The 15,839-nt window shown below is 43.4% G+C and overlaps 1 pseudogene; it reads right to left on the bottom strand.

The window, feature by feature from the left end:
• Positions 1-3,532: 3,532 nt before the first annotated feature.
• LOC148024431 (DCD domain-containing protein NRP-like) lies at positions 3,533-14,137 on the bottom strand (annotated as a pseudogene).
• Positions 14,138-15,839: the final 1,702 nt, after the last annotated feature.

The following is a 15,839-nucleotide window of genomic DNA, read 5'->3' as shown; positions in this document are numbered from 1 at the left end:
CTTTCCCTTTTTGTTTGATTGCTTCAAGCTTTTCCTTGTTTATCTCACATTGAGCAGTATAAAGTGAGGGTATTAAGCACAATTCCCTAGCTCTGGGATTTTGGGATGTCCTTTATGACTTCTTCAACGACAGCTACATAGTGAGAGCAAACATGTTATTTCTCGTCCCAAGTCAGGGGTTCGGCTATCATCTTTGTGTGCTTTGGTGTTTGTCTTGCGATATCCACATGGATGTATGCATGTGTGATGGTTGTCAACTTGATATCAAGCTTCATCATGCACTTCATTGGTTTGATGCACCATCTCCTTGGCCAAATCTTTGATAGATTTCTCCTTAAGCCTAGGCTTTAGGTGCTTTGGAAGTGCTAGAGGTGTCAAGGATGTTGGTTGCGACACCTCTTCCACAGGTGATTTGCTAAGGACATGTTCTGCAAGGGGCGTCGTCCTCATGGCCAAAGGCTGTGACTGTTGTGATTCCTGATTCGAAGTAGTAGCGGCTAGTTCAGTGGATTTGCCACTATTGGTAGATTGCGGTGTCAAGTCCTTAAGTAGATCAGAAGTGGCCATGTATTTTGTTTCCCTTTCACATTCACTTGTGCAGATCGAGCATCAATTGAGCTAGTCATGGTGGATTGCACACACATATCCTTAGGTTAAGAATTAGAGGTGGTGTCATGTCCCACACCTTGGATATTTGGAAGCTCAGATGGAGATAGAGATTGGGATTGAGCCGTTGCACTTGATGACTGCTATTGTGCTTCCTGTCTCCGTTTAAGAAAAGAGGGTGTAGGAGATTTGGGACTCCTAGGTGGACTTGGCATTGGCTGGAAGATTTGCTCATGGCTGCTAGACGATTCTACCATTTGCTTTGTTGAGCAATCATTCTTATCATGAGCAATGTTACATGTGTGGTGCTCATTATCCTCTTGGGAAGTCAAGGGATCCTTGGGCACTAGTGGTCTTTGTGCACACTCGACGATTATATCTAACATCAACTTGTTAAGCATGACAGGCTAAGGATCTACCTTTTGAATAGTCATGTTTGGTTTCTTGATTTCAATTGTGAGGGGCTTAGTCACTCTAATTTTGTTGACTCGAGACTTGGATTTTCGTTTAGATTTCCTCCTGTGCTTCTTTGCTTTTGATACGATCTAGCCTTCAGTTGACAGAGGTGGTTTAGCTGGGGGTTTGGGTACCCAAATCCATCAGTTACTTGCGTAATATCCTTGAGCACGTAGCAACACTTTGGATATCTAGCTCTCCATCGATACCTTTGTCTACAAGGCTTGGGCTTCTTTTGTGGTCTTCTATTATATTTGTAAGTCCAAAGCCTATCCTTGGCATTGTCTCTTGATCTTCTTGTTTCAAGCATGGCCTCACTCCCTGGTTCCCTCTATTCAACATGCACTTGTATCAACTCTTTCAACAAGTCCTTTCTCTCGTTACTAGGCTTGCCTAGTATGTCAGAATTTTCTTTGTATTTCCCTCAAGGTTCAATGAGGTCACCCTTACTAAAGGTTGTGATTATCCTCACACACGTCGGTAGTGTCAAGTGTATCCTCTGTGCTACATAATCAACCTCACACTTCATCGCCCTTTTGAAGGGTCTTCCTAGGAGGGTTTCCTTTCCACAATTAGCACTGTTTGGAGGAACATGGAATAGGATAGGAAAGCATTCAGTTTCAATAGTTACAAGGATTTTGCACTTTCCTATAAGTGCTTATGGGTGTCCCATGTAAGGATTAAGAGTTGCATTAGTCGAGTCCATGCTTCATAGGTTAAGATATTAAAATCTGCTCCTTAGTCGATGAGAGCATCGACACTATGCTCTGTTTTTGTGGTGAGTTTGACCCTAAGATAAGCAGGTGGTACTATGTCTTCCTCTTCCAGGTCTTGGTTGATTTTGGTTGTTGTTTTGCAAGTGAGAATCTATGCTTGTGTAGAGCCATTACTACACTAGGATCTAATTTGGAGGACATGTCATGGTGTGCGTTTTCTCTCTAGCCTACTTGGGGGAGGTGAGAAGAGGGTAGAGCCCCCTCTACGGGGGTTCGTGTCGAGGGGCACTCCCCCCTAACCCATAGGGCTGTTATGCTAAACACCATGCACGATTTGAAGGACCATTTGTAGCCAAGTTTTGAACTACTTGCTCCCCAATGATGGATCTATGATGTGCTTTTGGCTCTACGGACTTTGGGTTGATTTCAAGGGTTAGATGTGTCAAATTTATTTTTTGTTTACTTGTCTGATTTTGGAAATTTTCTATCCAATTCTTAGAGGTCCAATTCTCAAGAGTCTGATTATTGGAATCGGACGACCAATTTTGGGTAGGTCCGATAAGCCGATCGGATGGCGGTGTCGTAGAGTTCGTGTAAGAGTTGTTGAACACAGAGTTCAAGTTGCAGCAAGGAAAGAGGCTAACAAGAAGAAATCAAATTTTTGATGCCAAAGATCACTATATTGCTTGTCAAGTAAATTACAAGAGATCCATGAGTGATCATTCTGAACATCCAGTTTGTGCAGGAATTTTGCATAGGCTAAGCGTCTCTCGGCTGCAATGTTTTGATAAAGCTCTTTTCATAGACCAGTGTTGAAGACTTATGAGTATAGAGTTGTATTGTCCTCAATATGCATCAGCTAAGAAGGTTCCCAGGTTAGGCAATATGTGAAAATATTTTTGATGAAATTTTATCCACTCAAGGCTCAGTTTCCTCTCCACTTCAATAGTCAGTATAGCATGAAACAATTCAGAGGGACCAACATGAAATAAGTATGAAATGTTGTGTAGTCCATTGACAAACTGTGGCCATGTCAAAAACTGATATCCTTGAATCAAGTGCTCACAGCTTACCCCTCAAGTCACATATGTGCTATGCTCTTGAATCCTGTTTCTTCTCAGTAAAGCCTCTCCTGCAAGGGCCTGGGGCTCCTTTAGAAGTGAAGCTTTTTTTTTGCTGCCTTAAGCTCTTCTTCTTGCAGCACTTGCTTGCCTCAAGGACCCATATGCAGGAACACGCCGCCCATGGGGCAGAGCCAAGGGTGGTGTTATAGCACTGCTCCTCAGCCCCGGAACTAGTCCTACCACATTATCGCCTCTTAAAGGAAATGGAATCCTATCAGCTGCCATCTCTGGTCCATGCTGAGCCAAGATTGGAGCATGCCCAATCCTTAATGGCCCACCTCCTTGAGGTACCACAGCCTCTCACTTATACTGATCCAAAGACTTCAGAGCTGATTCAGTAACCCTAGGATCGGCTCGCTGCAGGTACTTCAATGCCAACTGATCCACCTCATCAATACGACCCTATTCCAGGAGCCCTGTTGGATTGGCCCGACCTTGAAGAGTTCTGATTTGGGAAAGATGGATTTGACCACCTCCCTCCACTAAGCGAGGGCAGGGGTCCTGCCTCTCCAATGCTCCAATTGGCACTCGCTCTACGATATCAGGTTGATATGGACGCTTGCATGGAAGAAGAGAGGCATGTCCAGCCCTATCCACTGAGAAAGCAGAAAGCCCAAGAAGTCTTTTAACTCATGAAGCTTCAAAAAGCAACCTATGCGAGTCCCTGTAACCTGCTTCCCTTCTCTCAAGCAGTCCCAGTATAAGTTGCTCTTCCTGATACCTTCTGTCAGAGACCAATCCAGGATCTATCCTTTTTCGTGGTGGATCTATCGGGCAAAATAATTGAACAAGTGTTGAAACCTGTGCAGCAATTAATTCAGCACTAAACTTGTTTCGAGCATAGTAGTTTTCTTTGATGGCATCTTTGAAAATGTCTTCAGGAAGGGGTAGGCATTCCCTGTATGTATCAAACTGCACCTATGTGGGATATGACCCTTGGAAATTTCGAAATGCATTGGGCTCAAGGTCCATTCCACCATGAGAAATAGCCTCGTAGATTCCATACAATTCCCTTGTATCAAAATTGAATACGAACAAGAGCGTGCCAGGGGTAACCTGCTCCACCAGATCTCTTCTTGCAAGTGGCAAACCAAAAACCTTATATCGAAAACACTCTTGCTTGGTATGGTTGTTGCACATGAAGATAACACCAGCAAACCAGGCTCAATAGCCATCCTTGTCGAAGCTTGACACGTTCTATGGGAACAGCTGCAGTCTTTGAGACAACTGCAGAGATTCCTCCCATAAAAGGCAAAGGCATATGAACCCTTCTTCTCCATGGCATGTAGTGCTAATGTATCTTCTTCAAAAATGCTTTGTCCCGCATATTACGTTGGCCTTGTTCACGTGCAACCTTTATCTTCATAGCTTAAATGTCGACTTCTACAAAGCTTCCTTTGATTCCACGGTTTCCTGCACTTTTCTTGGAATTCATCATTGAAATTGACAGCATAATATTATTCTTTGGCATCAGTTTTTCATATTTTTCTAGCACACACACAACATGCACGCAAATAGAAACACACGCAAACACAAACACACAAGTGGAGTATGTACATTGGATGCGGGTACTGAAAAGGACGGAAAGATAATGCAGCAATCAAACACAATGAAACACACACGAAAAGATAACACGGATGCACAACAAAAATGGAGGTGTTTACGGCTCGGATGCGCAGCAGCACGACATCCACCCCCTCTAAACCTGTGCATCCTCCGAATGAGCCAACTATCCAGGATCATCCAAGTCCACAAACAGGTCCAGTCCTTCATCAGTTTCCAGTAGACCTGTTTCTCCATCAGCTTCATCATCCATATTCTCTACTTCTTCTGCTAGCTCTTCTTCTGCCAATGCTTCAAGTGCATACTCTTCATCTTCTCTTCTCTTGAAAATCTTGACTCGTTTTCCAGCAATGGGCACCCTCAATATCGTCCCATCCAATTCAGCCAACTCATAGGTAGCATTGTCAAAAACCTGTTTCACCTCATATGGTCCAAACCATCTTTGAACCAATTTTCTCATGCTACTATGCTGATTCTCTAGGCTACTGTCGTAGACTAGAACCCAATCTCCTTCTTTTATGGCTCTAGGCTGCAAGCGATGCCTCAAATCAAACCTGTCTTTGTTTCTGAGTTGGGCTGCCTTCAAATGATCAATTGCTAGCTACACATCTTCTGCCCTTCTCTCTAGTTGACGAATCCGAAGAGCTAGAAGCTCCTCTCTTGATAAATTCTCATGCCATGGAAGAGCACTCCATGTGAGAGCACAAATTTCAATAGGCATGACAGGTTTTTGCCCATACATCAACTCTGCAGGCATATATCCAGTAGTCACGCTATGTGTAGAGCGATCTGCCCATAATGCAAAAGGTAATAATCTCGGCCAATCTCCAATCCGACCTCTACAAGCTTTTGCCAATGCCTTAACTATCGGCGGATGTCCTCTTTCGCTCTTGCCATTCCCCTCTGGATTATAGGCAGTAGTGAGAGCCAACTTAATCCCAAGCCGTGAGAAAAATTCTCTAGCTTCGTCTGTATCTAGCTCTCCACGATCAGCAGTAATCTTGCCTATACATCCATGCCTGCAAAATATTTCTTCCAACAAGAATTTACATACTGTAGTAGTGGTCTTCGTCCGCAAAGACCTGCCTTCAACATAGTTTGTAAGATCCTCCCTAGCCAAGACAAGATATCTCATCTGCCAAAGTCCCACTGGCAAAGTAACCAAGTCAACCACCCATTTATAATGCATACATAGCGGATAGGTCGGATGCAACTCATCACGATGCCACACTAAAGAGTAAAGCTGACAGTCCCTGCAAGTCTCCACAAAGTGGGAAACATCTTTATACATCCCTTTCCACCAGTATCTTTCTTTGATTTTCTCATAGGTAGCCCACACACCTCTATGTCCAGCCCAAGAACTCTCATGAAACTCTCGCATAATCTGTATCTACATCGCTACCTCACAAACTACTCTCAAGGGTAGGCCACCTCTCTTCTTTGGGTGCTTCCAAAGAAAACCATCTTTCAAGAAATACCCATAAGCCTTTCTTCTGATTTTCTTGAATACATCATCTATCCAATCAGCTCTTCGAGTCAATGAACTCAGATACTGACCAATTTGCAGCCACTCGCCAACATAGAGTTCTTCAGTAAAGGCTTCAACAGTAGATACATGACAATCATGAACAAGGACAGAAGCTGCAAACTCTGTCTCATCATCTTCTGCAAGCATTGACTCCTCATCCTCATATCTCGCTCTAGACAGCATGTCGGCAACTGGATTATCTTTTCCTGCTATGTGTCGAAATTCTGGATTCAATGATTTGATGTAGGCAATCCACCGAAGCATCGCTATATCTGGAGTCGAACAGCTAGTAATCATGCCAAGCAAAGGCAAACAATCTGTTTCCACAACAACTGAAGCACCAATAAAATACCCTTTATCACACTTCAGTGCAGTGACTACTCCCCACAACTCTCTTTTAATCTGTGGATATCTCCTCTGCTGCTCATTAAGAACTTTAGCTCCAAAGCGGATTGCATATCTGTTTCCATCATCATCATCCTGTCCCACTGCCCAACCTATGCCAATAGGGCTAGTATCAACTGTCAACATGATTGACCATCCACACTGATAATCTGCCTTGCGAAGAGTAGGAGCTGACTGCAACAGCTTCTTAAGTTTACGCATGGCTTTCGAATGCTTCTCATCCCAATGAAATTTCTGCCCCTTTCGAAGCAGCTGATAGAGAACATCTGCTATGTGAGCAAAATGAGGAATCCAAATCATGTAAAATACACAAGCTCCCACAAATCACCGCACTTCTGAAGTAGTCGAGCAATACTCTGCAATCCTGCTTATGGCATCCACCTTTGCACGTGAAGGCTTCCTGCCATAATAACCAACCATATGCCCAACTATGATGACTTCATTTTAACACCAAAGACAGATTTCAGCCCTGAAAGAGTCAAATTTACCTCCTCTAATCGTGTCAATATTTGCTCACAAGCAACCAAGTGTTCAGCCACAAACTGTCTACATCCTCGCAAATCAAGACTCTCATTCTTTTCTTCTTCTGCACAACCCTTAATAGGCACATCATCTAAGAAAGGCATGGTATACTGCGGAATATAGTCTCGCAGAACTCTATGCATAGCATTCATCATATGAGCAACTGAGTTGGTGGCACCTTGAGGCAAGGTACACATCCTCACAAGACCAATAGGTGTCCGCATAGTGGTAATATCCCTGCTTTCCAAGGCAAGCTAAAACTGGTCATAACCAGAATACAAGTCACCTAGGGAATAGATGGCTCGTCCTGCAAAAGCCTCAGCAAACTCATCCGCAACTGGACCTGTTCCCACATTCCTGATTGTCACTTTATTCACGGGCTGCATATCCTGAATAAATCTCAAGGTTCCATTCTTCTTTGGTACAGTAAACCACCTGTTAGAATAGGGCGCAGAAGAGGGTTCCAAAATTCCCATCCTAATCTTCTCATTCAGCAACTCTATTAGCTTTGGCAAGTGTGCTCTAGGCATAAGTATAGGACGTATATTCCATGGCACATGAGGAATAGTGAAGATGACCATAGGTGCAACCAATTCGGGACTAATGCAGCCAATTTCATGAGGAAAGAAAGCAAATGCCTTACCATGTCGTCCAAGCATCTCTCTAAAACATTCTTTTTCCACTGGAAGCAAGAAATCATCATTTCTAATCTTCAATTCTGCAAGAGTTTCAGCTGTAAATTTATGTCCAATATTTGCAGGATCTCTCAACATAGGCTGCTTCATAGCTTTTTCTATCTGCTCATCACTATCAGGAGGAAGCGGCCCTGCAACTGGTTTAACCTTCTTATCAACTGTTTTATACTTCGTGTCAACCTTGGCATCAGTCAGGCACTCTTTTCTTTGCTGCAATTTCTGCAATTTTTCAACAACTCTCAACTCTGTTGGCTGAAAGATTTCAGCCCTTTTCTCTATGGACTGCTTGGGTGCAGCCTGAAACTCTGTATGCTGAAATTTTTCAGCATTAAACTCTATTGGCTGAATGGTTTCAGCCCTCTGCTCTGTGGACTGCCATGATGCACCCTCATACTCTATATGCTGAATTTTTCCAGCATTTAACTCTGCTGGCTGAAAGGTTTTAGCCCTCTGTAACTCTGAAAGCTGACCATGATCAGCCATAGATTCAGTTTGCTGAGTTTTCTCAGCCTCTGACTTTGTTTTCAGCATAAAATCAAAAATTTCCTGATACATCCAGGGTTTGCACAGGTATGATCCTTGAACCCTTACATACATCAGTTTTCAGCATATTTCCCATCTCAGACAATGTATCTGCATAAGACATCCCTTCATACAGCCCATCCACATGCTCTCCTGCTTGCAAAATACCTGCAGTCTTTAACTCTTTCTCCTTACGACCAATGTATTGCCTGGCAGCTCTAGACAAATCTGAAATTTTTTGATAACTCACTGAACTATCTGAAGAAAAACCATAAAAATTAGTGGAGAATGACTGGCTACTAGGAGGCGAGATCTCCTCTTTTCTTCGCTCCGTACCACTGGCGTGTCGCAAGACAGCGGTACCTAATGAAAATCCAACTCCTTCGCAGGTAGTGGTGCCTCACGCAAGGAGTCCCTGTTTCTCGGATGATTTACTCCAACAATCATAAATTGAGTAGCTCGCATACCATCCTTACTGCGTATCCGTGCATAGGCTGAGCCGTCATCCATCACTTTCGTCTCCATTCTTGCTTCTGTAATGAAAGGCTGTCCAAGAATAATCGGATAAGAGCAAGAATCCTGAACAAAGCAATGATAATCCTCTTCAACATTACCAATAGAAATTCTGATGCTCGGGCAAGCAGCATACATATCACCAGAAGTATTATTGGCTGCTCTCATGCGCCAGCCATGCTCTGCATCCATAGGCCACTTGCCACTCTCATAAACACCTCGAGCAATAAGATTAATCTCAGAACCATGATCGACTAAAGCAACCAAAGGAATCTGTTTCTCTCCAGTCCTTACCACCGTCTTAGTGGTTGCTCTAGCCCAATGACTGCGTGAAAAATGGCTGCGAGGAATAAGGATAGGGGTATCATCATCTTCATACTGCATAGGCTGAACTATTTTCTCCAACTGCGGATTGACAGAAGCATTCTCAACTATCACTGCATCATCATGCTCTTCCCCAAGAGCTCCATGCCATAACCCCTGTAAAGCAGGTCCTTCCATTGCATGTCGTTTCCTCCACAAAAGATCCTGCATCTGATCCTGTATTTCTCTTCTAGCAATCCCAAGAGCTTCTCCAACAGTAAAAGTGACTTTACTATTTAAAATTCTTTCATGAAAAATCTCACTCATATCCGTCTGCATATCAAGGTCTAACAAGAGCTTGAATCGTGGCTCCTTTCTTGGTTGTCTCTTTTCTTTCATCTGCTTGTCTGCCATAGGTTGTTCAGGACCTGATTGAGCTGGAGAACTCATCATAGGTGGAGCTGTAATAGGTGGTGAAACAAAGTCACCCCCTCTAGTCTTTTTGGAGGTGCTGAGACCCTCCTCATCTCTTCTTCTCTTTTCCTCAACCATGGCATCTAAACCCTGTGTTTTTGCCATATAAGCAAAAATAGAATACCTGTCAACAGGAGAATCCCATCCCGCTTCTCCTCGGATGCTGGAGCCCACACAAGTCATAGTGGATGCCTGAACTTTCCCTCTTCTCGCTATCTCCAAGGCAGAGGACCATAAGGCTGAGTCTCCATCTGATTTTTGCTCAAGCTGGACTCCATAAGCTGAAGCATCTCCTCTAACACTCACATAAGCTGATCGCGCAGCCATATCATCAACGAGCTTCTTCATGCCTCCCTTACCAAAGTTCGTGTCAAGAGGAGCACCAGTCTCTGTTAGCCATATCTTCCCATCTTGTCCCCAAAACACTACGTTCTTCTTACGCGCTTCCTGAAAAGCATCACAATCTCTGCATTGTTGGTGCTCTGTACTATCTCACCAAATACAGCGTCTCCCTTTTCTTTGGCCAGCTGGAAAAGCAGTCACTGGAGCAGGTGCTACAACAGGTACTGACATAAGTTGCTCTTTTAACTTCCCAACTTCAGCTTTGACTGCCTCTATCGTCAAATCTGCCAAGCCTTTAATAACATCATCTAGTGATAAGGGCACTAGAGCAGCAGGAACTGGTGGATTTACAATAGGAGGAGTAGGCTTAGGCATAGAACTTGCAGCAGGGGTAGAAGTAGAGGTCTCCAAGGATTTTTCAGAAACAAATCCTGTATTACGATGCAATCGTACCCTCCTGCACTGCTTCTTAACAAGCGCATTCACAGCATCAATGACATGTCTCCACTCGGTCTTTAAACTTGAATCGGTAGCTTGATCTTCCAAAAGATCATCCAACTTTTCCTGCAAATCAGCATCATCAGCTTGTAAAAATAATTCCACTTTCTACATCTCCAAAGCTTGCTGCTTAGTTCCATCCAACTGATCATAGCGGCTCTCAAACTCTCGCAGAAGGGCGGTAACTCAAAGTCCTTTATTAGGCATAGAAAACCATGCTAAGAAATTCCTGCGGTTGATAAGACCTGTATCCTCCAAGAAATATTCATCTTTTAATGCCTTCTTAAACTCTGTCCAACCAGCATGTGTTCCTTGAATTTCTGAAATTCGGACTTCAAGCGCGCGAACCACGATCCGCAAGTTCCAAACATCTTGAGAAACCCCAAAAAAATTCATCTTTTCTTCATACAAATGCAAGTAAGTTGAAACTTGTTGGCCGTTGAACTGCTTCATCTCCTACTGGACAGCTTTCAAGGCATCCATGGCATCACTATCGCGTTTCGCGTGAGCTTGCTGCTGCATATAGGATGTAAATGACGGAAACAGATGCTTCATGACATTCTCATCTGTCATCTCTTCTTGCGAGTCTCCCATCTTGCTGGAAATTGATGCAGCGCTTTCACGTCGGGTTCACCAGAAATGTCGTAGAGTTCGTGTAAGAGCTGCTGAACACGGAGTTCAAGTTGCAACAAGGAAAGAGGCTAACAAGAAGAAATCAAATTTTTGATGCCAAAGATCACTATATTGCTTGTCAAGTAAATTACAAGAGATCCATGAGTGATCATTCTGAACATCCAGTTTGTGCAGGAATTTTGCATAGGCTAAGCGTCTCTCGGCTGCAATGTTTTGATAAAGCTCTTTTCATAGACCAGTGTTGAAGACTTATGAGTATAGAGTTGTATTGTCCTCAATATGCATCAGCTAAGAAGGTTCCCAGGTTAGGCAATATGTGAAAATATTTTTGATGAAATTTTATCCACTCAAGGCTCAGTTTCCTCTCCACTTCAATAGTCAGTATAGCATGAAACAATTCAGAGGGACCAACATGAAATAAGTATGCAATGTTGTGTAGTCCATTGACAAACTGTGGCCATGTCAAAAACTGATATCCTTGAATCAAGTGCTCACAACTTACACCTCAAGTCACATATGTGCTATGCTCTTGTTCGTACCGCCCATCTACCTTTATAATTTGCATAGGTGAGAGCCCGTCACTCTTAAAATAAATTATGTTGCACCTTGCGCTCTTTTACAAAAGTATTGACTTGTGCTTTTACTTGTGCACCTCTCTCCTTGATTTAGGAATTTTTTACACTTCTTGTGTTTCTAGATTTTTCTTGGCATGCCTTCATCTTCAATTTCACTTTTTCCTTGGCCTTGTCTTCTGCTTTAGATTTTTCGGATTCTCCACCTTGTTTATCTGAGGGTTAACAGATCCAAACACATAGAAGTTCATTACCATTTTATCAGGGAGATGGTACTTGCTAGAAAGATTGATCTACTCCATGTGAAGACAGAAGACCAGGTAGCAGATATATTTATCAAATCACTCAGTAAAGAGAAGTTTGTGTATTTCACAGAGCCACTTGGAGTACACTAGTTAGCTTGAGCTTGAGGGGGAGTGTTGAGAATCAAGCTTATTCATCAGTATCACTGACATGTCTGACCTTATCTAGATAGCTTTCATCTTAGCTATCACTCTACATGTGTGTTGTAATAATTGAGTCGGTCTGACTCAACTACACTTAGTGGTATGGTCAATTAGTGACCTAGTGTGTTTATTAGTTATATGTGATTAGACTTTATTAAGCATTATGGAATAATGAGAAGAAGAGAACAATGAGAGTTCAATACTCTCTGTTATAGCTCCATGTTTTTGTCTCTCTCTCGCTCTCTCTCCCTCTGAATATTGAACATTTTCGAGCTAGTGGAGGGCTTTTGCCTAGGGCAATTAGCAAATAGATAAGTGACTTCACATTCAGGGCACTTTAAATCAACCTTCTCTCTATTTTCTTGCTCCTTTTTAGGGCAGCGAGACAAGACATGCCCTAGATGGCCACATGTCCACATGCTATGGGTCCCTAGTTTTGAGTTCCTCCTAGGCCTCTTTCTCTTCCTCCTAGGGCAATTAGCAAATAGATAAGTGACTTCACATTCAGGGCACCTCAAATCAACCTTCTCTCTATTTTCTTGCTTCTTTTTAGGGCAGCGAGACAAGATATGCCCTAGATGGCCACATGTCCACATGCTATGGGTCCCCTCTTAGGCCTCTTTCTCTTCCTCTGCCTAAGGCCATGATCAGTAGTACTAGTCTATAGTGCATCAATATTGGATTTCCATCTTCATCGTAAGAAACATAAGGATTCAAATAAGAATCTTCCTCTAGGGGTTTTTCCACCAAGTGCATTGGAGCTTCACTCGGTGGATGGGTAATGAAAGGTACAGGAGGTCTAGGGATCCATGTAGGGTTGATATTTGTCCTTGGTAGGACTGGCTTTGAGTCATTAGGCACACGAGGAGTGCCAAAGCAGCTCTCCTTCCCAAATATGGTTGTCTAACCCTATATAGTACAATTGTGTGCAAGGTTGTTGGTAAGGCAACTGCCTTGGCAACAGACAGTGCATGGCGTCATGGCCAAATTTTCCACAATTGGCCCAAGGCCTTTCTCTAGGATCGGGGCATTCAAATGGTAGGTGATTTCCTCCATAGTGTACACATTGCACGTGGGGTCATATGGGTATTTTCATTGACTCTTGCAATCTAGCCAACTCTGCTTTCAAATCGGCTAAAGCTTGGTTTTGGTCAATATTCTTCCCTTTCTCCTATTCATCAACGACTACTCGTTCACTAGTTGCTACAACTCTCTCGGTGTTTCTAATTGCATTGCTACCTTGCTGTGCCTTTCGGAGATCTTCTCTCCCTTAGCAAATCATCTACTCATATAGCTTCCTCAAAGACTCTTTCAAGCACATCCCTCTGCATGTTCAGGTTGCTTGCCAAGGTCTTATATAACTCCTCATGCAGATCTCGTTAATGAACATAGTTTAGACCACTCTCTCATTGGGTTGCTCGATTCCAAGTATTCTCTTGTAGAGACTCCTCACGTGGATAACATGGTCTCATATGTTCTCTTTGTCCTTCTGGTGGGGCTGACATTCATTAGCTTAACAATGAGGTTATTGGAGTATCCTACCTTTCAAGAATTTGTTAATGAAGAGATCTTTCACCTGGATGAAGTCATTATGCTCAACGTTGTCCTAAGCTGGTGAACCAAGTCTTTCCCTTGCCTCCTAGGCATAGACTGAATGCTTGGGCTTGTTGAGCAAGGTCCATAAGACTATTCACCTCACACACTTACTCAAATTGCTCGACAAACCTATAGGGGTCATTGGCTGCCTGGTATTTATCAAGGTGCTTTGCAACTATGGGTATTTTCGTTTGGTTTCTAGCGTTTGGAGTAACTCCCAACCTAGATAGCAATGATAAGCTCTAGAACTCTCTCCTTATCGCCATTGCCTCATGTTCTGTTCCTACTAGATATGGACATGATCCTACTCACTCAGTGTAAGATCAGCTTCTAGAACTGTCTCCTTATTGCCATTGTCTCATGTTCTGTTCCTACCGGATATGGACAGGATCTTATGAATCTTGTTTGCTCCTGACTATAATTGGCCATGCGTTGCAATGCCATCCTTGCCAGTCTCCTCTTCTCAAGGTCAGCAATGTCTGCCATTAGTCTTCCATGGTGCACTATCCTCGTTTGCTCATTGTATTGTGCGACAAGTCTTCGGATGTCATTAGGGTGCTCAGCCATACACTAAAGTCAAGCTCCAAGTCTAGGCTATTCTCATTTGAGCTAGTACCTGCCATGGTAGTTGCCTCTTGACCCACTAGAGAATCTATAAGGTCAACTAAGTTAGCTAAGGATGTATTCCTAATCTTGGTGAGTCTTCCCTTTGCTTGATGATGAGATGGTTTGATCCTCTCCATGACTTTGTCTTTGGTTTTCTAGTTTTCTTCTGATTCCTAGGTTGTACTCCTACTAGTGGGTTCATTTTTAGGTTAATTTCCTTTAGTGTATCCCTTGTTCATCCATCCATTCTTAATTGTGCAACACTTATGCTCTAGCAATGCATCATGATGTGCATTGTGCAAAATCAAGCTTTCTAGTTTCCATACATGCTTATGTGCCTACTTTGTCGAGTGTGACTTTTAATGGAGTTAGCTACTTCGATTTGTCTTGCTCTTGATACAGTTAGAAGAAGGGGTTTTGACTACTCCTAAACTGGGTGATCCTGAGTTCTTTAAGGGCCTCTATTGGTGGTCTATTGGGTGTCCAGGCCTAAGAGTTAGCTTGGGTCTCTAATCAGTTAGCCATGGCCAAAGGTCCAGTCTTTTGGTTTCCTACAGATTGTTAGGCCAGGGTTCCTTCTTTTTCCTAGGTGCAAACACTTCTATGGGCTCATTTATGGGTTTGGGGTCTAGCTAGATCATTAGTTAGTTGGATTAGGCCCTAGCCACCCCTTGGAAAGGTGAAAATCTCAGTCAAACAAGGGTTCTGGTCATCTAGGACTGAGTCCTAGACTCAGATGTTTGAGTAGTTAGCAGGCTTGGACTCGGATGAGGGTACCCATTCGAGTGCTCAAGGATGGCCCTCTTATGCAAATTGTAAAGGTAGATGGACAGTAGGAAGGAAGCTAGGAAGATAGGAGGACAATGGGAAAAAGGGCCAACCGGCCATGTAAAAAAAGGAGATAAGGGCCTCTAAAGGTGGTCTATTGGGTGTCCAGGCCTAAGAGTTAGCTTGGGTCTCTAATTAGTTAGCCACAACCAAAGGTCACGCCTTTTGGTTTCCTACGGATTGATAGGTCGACATTCCTTCTTTTTCCTAGGTGCAAACACTTCTATGGGCTCATTTATGGGTTTAGGTTCTAGCCAGATCATTGGTTAGTTGGAGTAGGCCCTAGCCACCCCTTGGAAGGGTGAAAATCTCAGTCAGACAAGGGTTTTGGTCATCTGGGTCGAAGTCCTTGACTTGGACGTTTGACTAGTCAGCAGGCTTGGACTCTAACAAGGGTACCCATCCGAGTGTTCAAGGATGGCTCTCCTATGCAAATTGTAAAGGTAGATGGCCGGTAGGAAGGAAGCTAGGAAGATAGGAGGACAATAGGAAAAAGAGCCCAAGCCCAACCATGTAAAAGAAGGAGATAAGGGGATGACTGCCCAAAGGAAAATAGTATTAGGGTTTTGTATAAAAGGAAAAAAGTGAATGAAGAAGCTAATTCTTGTGTGTGGCCAAAAGAAGCTCTCCTCCTCCTCTTCTTCTTCTTCTTGTTCTTGCTTGCTTGAGCTTTTGCTTGAGAGAGGGAGTGTGAGAGTGTGAGGTAGTGAGTGTGTGAGGGTGAGGGATCATGGTGGAGAAGCTCTCCTCTCCTCTCCTCTCCTCTCCTCTCCTCTCCTCTCCTCTCCTCTCCTCTCTTCTCTTCTCTTCTCTTCTCTTCTCTTCTCTTCTCTTGCTTGCGGCAATGGAGCTTGGAGTGTGGGAGTGTGAGGTAGTGAGTGTGTGAGGGTG

Source organism: Lygodium microphyllum, chromosome 15, assembly GCF_053477565.2.
Source record: "Lygodium microphyllum isolate KBCC chromosome 15, Lygodium_microphyllum_v1.1.10, whole genome shotgun sequence".
NCBI classification, from domain to species: Eukaryota; Viridiplantae; Streptophyta; class Polypodiopsida; order Schizaeales; family Lygodiaceae; genus Lygodium; species Lygodium microphyllum.
Note: the sequence above shows the minus strand (reverse complement) of the source record. Positions and strands in the feature narration are given on the sequence as shown.